This window comes from Crassostrea angulata, chromosome 8, assembly GCF_025612915.1.
Source record: "Crassostrea angulata isolate pt1a10 chromosome 8, ASM2561291v2, whole genome shotgun sequence".
NCBI lineage: Eukaryota > Metazoa > Mollusca > Bivalvia > Ostreida > Ostreidae > Magallana > Magallana angulata.
Window position 1 is genome coordinate 57,016,111 of NC_069118.1, and position 9,444 is coordinate 57,025,554.

A 9,444-nucleotide genomic window follows, 5' to 3' on the forward strand; every position below is an offset into this window, starting at 1 on the left:
CTTACAAACTTTAAATCCGATCTTCAAAACGTTTACGCTGTGAAAATAGTTAAGAAAAATATCAAACCATGTCAAAATACGTTGCTTAAAAAAGCACCTATAACAATTCATTATTAAACAGTAAATAAAAAAATTCACACAATGCAACCACCTGCGTCTTTTAAAATCTTCCTGGGATCTTTTTTCACATTTATACTTGTATTGTTTTTGTGTCAATCAAAATCTGATGAAAATTCCTTTCTCGATATAAATTCAGCAGACTAATTTTTCACCTTTCAATACAATTTTAATTGGGTACTTGGGTTTACTTTCAGGCGAAATGGCATGTCTCAGCAAGTATGAAAATAAATATCTGCAAAAATATGAAATGATAGCTTTTAATTATTTAGTAGTTAGCGTATTTTCAAATCTATATATAATATGCAGTTGATATGGCTACATTAAACATCTCAGCTTAACAAAATGCTAAATAAAAATGCGCCAGATTGTATATTTCTGTTGATACTCTGTTTTGTCTATTGAGGCATAAAATTTATTCTTGATTACTGCAATGTTGAACGTTAGATAAGTTATCTGTCAAAAAAGAAATAGATTGATGACTAAATGGAAAGCAACGTGTTGTGGCGTTATACACTTCTTTCCATGTGTCAAGTTTATATCCTAGGGACATGAAGGTTGAGTATAAATGTTTAAAAAATAATGATTACACTAAGTGCAACTTATTCCTGTGATCATATAATGGAACTTGACAATTGGTAACTAATATTTGTTTCTACTATGCTTGTCTCTAAAGAAAAAAAAAACCTTTGGGATGAATGTTAACTTAATATTTGATAATTTATATACATTTACTGTATTCATAAATGGATCGGAAATACATCTTACTTTGATAAACTAATTTAAATTTAACAAGATTAAAAAAGATCATGCATTTGTGCGTATACATGAAGGAGATAAGTTAAGCGTTTTAAAACAACAATTTTTACTAATTTCTAATGAGTGTGGACAACTCTTTTAGAGTTTTTAAGTGCAAAATGTTCAATAAGTTGACTTCATACAATAATTTTCAGTATTATTATCATGCCGCTCTCTAAACATTGTTAAAATACGTGTTTTATATAGTTTGCACGAATTTTAACAATACTGTAAGAGTGGCTTATTCAAAATTTTGGAAATTGTAGGTCAATTTAGTCCAAAACTATTTCTGCAGCACATGTTCTCAAATAATTAAATTTACACTTCGAGATTCATGAATAAATCATTGTTTATTCAAAAGTATGAATATTTCTAATATTTCTTCTATGAAATGCCCCCTTATATTTATCAGGTTGCAATACAGAGCAAAAAATAAAGAAAAAGGTTTTTTTGCAAGCGACATAAAAGTATCATGAATAAAAACGAAATCGATATGATATGATATGAGAAACTTAAATGCTATGAAGATTGTTCCGGCAAAGAAATTACGTGTTTTAACCGGTGCTAGACAAGAAGCACATTTTTCGATGACTTTGATATGAACCTCATTTCCAAAATGTTGAATGATTTTAATTAAACAATAAATATAAATAAACGTATTTTATCTTCTTTTTTAAAATACAAAATGTCTTTAATGTTACTTAAAGCATGCAAATTTCTAAAGCTTTGATGTCTTTTGAAGCTTGTTGAAAGATCTAATAATAGCATCGACTGATTATCTTAACCTATTACATGTATGTCTAAAGAACAGCAGATTGATACGGAAAAAAAACCGAAACCAAAACACCATATGTCAAATATATATGTTCATTATCTAAGAAATAAAAACTCGAAATGAATACTTATTTCTTTACGAACGTTTTAGATAAAAAAATTTATTAAGTGCGTAAGAGTATTACTTGTATCCTTAAAATCAGAGTTTTAAACAGATTATATGAGAAATCACAACAAATTTAAAATATCAATGACATCATTAAAGCAAACCCGCAATTTTGATTTAAAAAACCCCACATCGCTCTAGCTTTTGTTCTAGTTGTTCATGGAAGGATAAAATGCACATTGTCAACAACGAGACTTTTTTTCGTTTGCCTTTAGAGTCAAATTAAATATGATTTTGAAAAATAAATTAAAGTTTTCCTAAATAGTGTATGGTGATATAAATTAATGGTTATTTTGTTTAATGTAATCGGAAAGGCAGAGATTGACCAAAAAACATCAGACAATTAAAATTCCGGTCCCGCGGTGCGTCACACTGCCTTTCCTCACACATACAGACCTGGCGGACGAACGTTTTCTTGTGTTTGTTATTAACCTCTTTCCACTCCGCCTTTGCTAAATTTGTTGGTTTCTATTTGTTTTAGCCTCATTTTCATGATTTCTTGGTAAAGTCTAAGTTGTAATTACTCGAAAAATGGATTATCTCTCTTTAAAAATGGATTTATTTTTCATTTTTATATTTCGTATGCTAACATTATATGCCATTTTTAACAATACTTTTGAGAATTTCCAGCAAATTATTAACACACGGCAAACCGTTTTGCATATTTTTTATTCATTGAATGAGGATAAAATAATGTGTTCTAGTGATAAGGGGACTATGGAATTAAATGAGCAATTTCATGGGAAATGGGATATCAAAGTGCTTGTTGCATCAACAAAAAGATAACTATGAAACAAGAACAAACATTTATTGAAATATCAAAATTTCTTAAGCACTAAATAATACTTTCAAATTGTTAAAGTTTAATGATTCCAAATATAACATATCTATTCCGTACTTTTTACAAAGCTCAACAATTCAAATTTCTTCTTCATTACATTGTATTTCATAATGATAAATGTTTTCTAATACATGTATGAAAAAAGTCTACCATAAGATCGGAAGTTTGCTCACGATCTACATTTTCTAGTAAAATCTGCTCATGTTCGTTTCCTTTTGTTTTACTTCTCACATTATTGTTCCAATATCAGCAGTGTGCTATAAATGTTGCTTTTTACATTTTTTTAATTTGTAAATGAATCATCCTAAATATAATGCATGATCTTTTTGCGTTTAGATTAATTACGATGTGTCCACAAAACAGATTATTCGATCGTCAATGTTCCATTTGTTGCAGTTTTAATTAATCTTTTAAAACACAATGACGTAGTAACAGTTAGTTGATAGGCTTGCAAAATCTAAAAAAAAAAGTATAAAAAGCTTGAAGTATCGCCTTTACAAAATAAAACATATAAACGCTTTAAATAATGTAAGTATCCAATATGTACCGTTTATGATGTTTTATGTGTCTATGGTTTCCGATGTTTTAACGATTTTTAAATGTTTTTGAATGTGTTATGACTATATTATAACTAATTTTAATGCACTTGAATACAATACTCAATACATTTAAGTAAACTCTTCGTCTGAAAAGGACTGATAGATCAAAATTAATAACGTCAATGAGAAGTTGTCGCCCTTGTGTTTAAATTGTATAAATCAATAAAATAAAACATTTGTTTAAAAACGTTTTGTAATGAAATATTCTCCTTAAATAAAAATAGAATCTATTCTTTCCCCAATCGATTTGATTTCCAAAACTGAGGTTTGGTAATATTATTTCTTATTGTTTTTAAAAATATATTTCCTTTTCTGATCATTTTTTTTATTATATTGCCGATTTATATAACAGGCGAAGTCACGAATGATCAAGAGATCTAAAAAGAGAAACAGCGGATTTTACACATTCTTTAAAATAAAATCCATTAATGAAATTTAAAATAAATTGTCAAAGTTTGTTTTGAATGTTTTGGGAATTTCTAGAAAACACATTTTATATATCATTATATTTGATTGTTAGGTTTTTATCACGCTTAGTTCAATTGCAAAATCAACCAAACACTGACTGACTAAAGCGTGATGGAGTTATTTTTAACCGACTTCCCTATGTTTAACACACATACATGTACATATTGTTGCTTAATGTGTGTACAATATATAACTGATTAAACCCGATCTTCGCTGTGACGAAATTAAAGCTTTAAGCCAACTACCATCCTTGGCCGTAAAAATAAGAATTAATAAATGTCATTTATGAAAATGGAAATGTGAAAAATATTTTTTTTAATAGAAGAAAGGATATATTATGTTTTGATAAACGCAAAATAAAAAATAAACAATTTTCATTGAAAAAAAAGTATCCTTAGCTTTCCAATTATGTTTCTCTGTAAAGCAGAGAAAATTGATATACTATGCACTATGGATAATGTGCATGAAAAATATTTTGAACTTTGAGAATTAAAAAAAAACTGAACAAAGTAGGTAACAAATATGAGGGTGTCGTCAATATTTGTAGCCAGTATCCTTGAAAAAGATATGAATATTAAAGTCACATAAAAAGAGCAAAAAAAACAAGCAATTGATGCATGTTAACAGAAATCACCACCAACAAGCCAGAGTTGTGATTGTGAGTTATAGATACCAGTCACAACAATGGTTTAGGGTTTTTTTTCACAAAGAGAACATTCGGTGTCCGTAGCAGGCTGAATTTTAAATCTTGATATATATATTTTTTTGTTTTAATAACAAGAGTTGATTTAAAAGGTGTATTAAAAGATACGTTGTGTTAATTAATATGAAATAATATAAACTTATAATATAATCCAAAGAGTCATATTTTTATTATGACGTCCATGAAGCCTTCTGAGTCTTATGTAGAGGAGTAGGTGTCCCGCTCCAAAAAAAAGTGTCCTGATGGACTCGGGAATGAATAAAATATTTCAAGGTAATATCATTGATCAACACTTAATTTCTGTGTAATGAGATCAAAACGTTGGTAAAATACTTCCAATTTCCAACTTTAGACCTTCTAAGATGCAAAATGATGATTTTAAACAATTTTTTTAAATAGGTTAAAAGGTACGCAAAACCATTGACCGTGTTTCTGCTGCTTTGTATAAGACATATGAAACGATATCATGAGCATATTGAGTTATTTACAGGAATTATATGTAGTTCCTACGTGGCCATTTGATAGGACTGGCAGTGTTTGTTTTTTTAAATACGTTTTATGCAAAATGCCCGTACCACAATCGACCAGGATCACTAGATCAGGAACATGAAAGGATATATTATGTTTTGATAAACGCAAAATAAAAAATAAACAATTTTCATTGAAAAAAAAGTATCCTTAGCTTTCCAATTATGTTTCTCTGTAAAGCAGAGAAAATTGATATACTATGCACTATGGATAATGTGCATGAAAAATATTTTGAACTTTGAGAATTAAAAAAAAACTGAACAAAGTAGGTAACAAATATGAGGGTGTCGTCAATATTTGTAGCCAGTATCCTTGAAAAAGATATGAATATTAAAGTCACATAAAAAGAGCAAAAAAAACAAGCAATTGATGCATGTTAACAGAAATCACCACCAACAAGCCAGAGTTGTGATTGTGAGTTATAGATACCAGTCACAACAATGGTTTAGGGTTTTTTTTCACAAAGAGAACATTCGGTGTCCGTAGCAGGCTGAATTTTAAATCTTGATATATATATTTTTTTGTTTTAATAACAAGAGTTGATTTAAAAGGTGTATTAAAAGATACGTTGTGTTAATTAATATGAAATAATATAAACTTATAATATAATCCAAAGAGTCATATTTTTATTATGACGTCCATGAAGCCTTCTGAGTCTTATGTAGAGGAGTAGGTGTCCCGCTCCAAAAAAAAGTGTCCTGATGGACTCGGGAATGAATAAAATATTTCAAGGTAATATCATTGATCAACACTTAATTTCTGTGTAATGAGATCAAAACGTTGGTAAAATACTTCCAATTTCCAACTTTAGACCTTCTAAGATGCAAAATGATGATTTTAAACAATTTTTTTAAATAGGTTAAAAGGTACGCAAAACCATTGACCGTGTTTCTGCTGCTTTGTATAAGACATATGAAACGATATCATGAGCATATTGAGTTATTTACAGGAATTATATGTAGTTCCTACGTGGCCATTTGATAGGACTGGCAGTGTTTGTTTTTTTAAATACGTTTTATGCAAAATGCCCGTACCACAATCGACCAGGATCACTAGATCAGGAACATGAACATCGACAAATGTGGCTTACTTCCCCTGATGACGTCAGAAAGACCATGTCGCCTTATAAAGCTATGAGGTGAATACAAATTATATAAACCTGTCATTTTGTAGTAGATTAAACAAAAATATACCATCTTATACAGTACCCGCAACGGTATTTTTTACAATCCCATCCTATCGTATCGTGTATCAATCCTATCATATCGTGCGTGTATACTGTTCTATCGTGCGTTAATTCTATCCTATCGTGCATGTATACTGTTCTATCGTGCGTTAATCCTATCCTATCGTGCGTTAATCCTATCAGGTTTATCGTTTAATTTCAACAATTCTTCCGTTTATCCTATCGTGTTAATCGTTTCGTGCCTTTTCACAAGCAAGTAAATCAATTACTAAGTTGCTATCCGTTCGGTGCGCCGGATACGAATATTTACCGAACAAGAATTGTAAAATCCTATCCAACATTCCGTCAGGATACTAATTTTTAAAATTTTTAGATCAAAATTAACCAATATTATATGTAAATTATATCTATTAACATTGAAAATGAAAAACGAAGTTCTTAGGAACAAGGTAACATATTTGGAATCAAGTCAAGTCGTACCCAACCCGACTTGCACCCAAACCAACTCGTACCCAAATATTTGAGTACGACTTCACTAGTCAACTCGAACCCACGGGAAAAATATATTTATACTAAGAAAATAAAATACAATAGTTTTCATTCACATGTTATGAAGCATGTTGATCTTCCAAAAGTGATGAAAATGTGTCTTTCTTCTTAATTATGAGCAGCATGTTTATTTTGTGGAATCACATAGAGCAATTGATTTTATTTTTAATTGATGATAGTTAACCTGCTCATAATCATTCTTTGATCCGTTCGCATTCATGTACAAAACTATAGTATACTAGATTTTTATAACAAATTCTTTTAAATTTGTTATACAATTCGCATATTAATGTTATCGATAATATACAAAACATAACAAAATACGAATAAAAGCCATTCATTTTATTTTCTTATAATAAATATTGATCTGCCCGTATTCAAATACACTGAGATCTAGGACTAGGACTCGAGTGAACCACATAGTTTTGGGTAGTTCCTGACCATTTGGGTACGAGTTGGTTTGGGTGCGAGTCGGGTTGGGTACGACTTGACTGTAATTCACATATTTACCTGTATATCGAATATATTAAATCGTACGCAGAGTGTATACCTGCGTAAACATTAACTTTTATGCAATATAATATTTTACAGAAACACAACTATTTATGATATAATTAATATTTAATTAAAACCCGAGTTGTATTTTGAACCCGTTATTTTCCGTGTGTTATTTTATTTCAGGCTGAAATGTTCTCGGCAATCAGCTAGGGTGTGTGGTAATGAAAACAATGTTAACAAATCGTACGTATACGCGGAATGTGTATCTGCGTAAATATTTATTTAACTTGTCTGTAATATTTCGTTTTTAATGCATCGTTTTCTTATACAGAAAGAAATGTACTTATGAAAGATTTTATATTTACTTTATACAAGAGTTGGATTTATATAATTAAACCCGCTATTTTCCGAGTGATTTAATCTCGAGCTGAAATATTGGAGGCGATCGGCTAGGGTGTTCGGTAATGAAAACAATTTTAACATTACAGAAAATTTATTGATCATTAAAGCTCATAATTTTAGTTGGAAAAAAAATTAACTGGTCATTTTTATACATTCTATAAATGATGCAGCGATGATTAACAACTCGGCAATTGTTACTAAAAAGAAATTCCACGTAAATAACATTGTGCCATTATCAGTTTGTTCGTAAATATCGTTTAAAGCGATCATACGTTTATCATGAACATCGTTTATCCTTTCCTATCGTGTATCAATCCTATCATATCGTGCGTGTATACTGTTCTATCGTGCGTTAATCCTATCCTTTCGTGCGTGTATACTGTTCTATCGTGCGTTAATGCTATCCTATCGTGCGTGAATCCTATCCTATCGTTTATCTTGTAAAAAATAACGTTGCGGGTACTGTATTTAAATTTTATATAACTTTATACAGTACAGATTACCACCAGAGTAAACCCCAACTAAACCCTGGATTTACTTTCTGGGTTTACTCGGGGTTTACTTTTTGAAAATCTGGGTCCACTTGGGGTTTACTTTGGGTTTACTTGGAAATTGCTATTGAGGTTAAATTTACGCATTGAAGTGTGAAACAGACCTGTCTGTTATCTTACCATCCCACTGCCTAATTCCTGCCTCTTGTATATTTCTAATACACAGTTAGCGTCTGCTTTCTGGGTACACTTCTGACCAGGTTTACTCTCTGTGTCAACTCTGGGTTTACTATGGGTTTACTCTGGGTCTACTCAAGTAAACCCCAAGTAAACCCCGAGTAAAGCCAGAAAGTAAACCCAGGATTTAGTTGTGGTTTACTTTCTGTTGGGTTGAGTCTGATCGGTACTGTAGTATTCAACCACGGCAGCATATTTCTCCCAATAAATTTTGATTTTTAGGTCACCTGAGTCATTTAGGTGATCTATTGCGATATTGGACTTCGTCTGTCGTGCATCGTGCCTCGTCCGTTAACAATTTTACATTTTTAACTTCTTCTTGAAAACTACAAAGCCAACTGCTACCATTTTTTATGTGAAGCATTTTCATGGTAAGAAAAATATAAATTGTAAAATTCATCACTTTACCACCCCCGTGGCGCCATAGGCAGAGTCAAATATTAATTAAAAAAGCCGAATTTTTAGAAAACTTTTTCTCCATTTCCACACATGTGAGGAAAAAACTAAATGCATAGTTATGAGGTCCATAAAGCCCTTACCAAAATTATGAAATTAATGGCCTCCCTGGGTCAGAGGTTCAGGCCCTAGGATTGGGCCAATATGGCCATATAGTTAGAATGTATTAAATCTTAGAAAATCTTTTTCTCTACTCTCATATACATTTGATAAAAACTAAATGCATGGTTATGATGTCCATGAAGCCTTCTAACTAAATTGTGAAATCTATAACTCGTGAGTGAGGGATTCAGGCCTTACGGCTGGGCCAATATAGCCATATAGTGAAAATGTATGAAATCTCAGAAAATCTTCTTTACTCCCACGGATGTTTGTAAAAAACTTAATGCATGATTGTGATGTCTACGAACTCCTCTACCTAAATTGTGAAATTCATGACTTCTGGGACATGGGTTCAAGCCTTATGGTGGGACCAATATAGCCATATGGTGGAAATGTATAAAATCTTGTCCTTTACTTCCATATATATTTGAGAAAAACTAAATTCATGGATATAATGTCAACGAAGTAATCAACCTAAATTGTGAAATTTATGGTCCCTAAGACAAGGGTTTAGGCTTTAGGAGGGGGC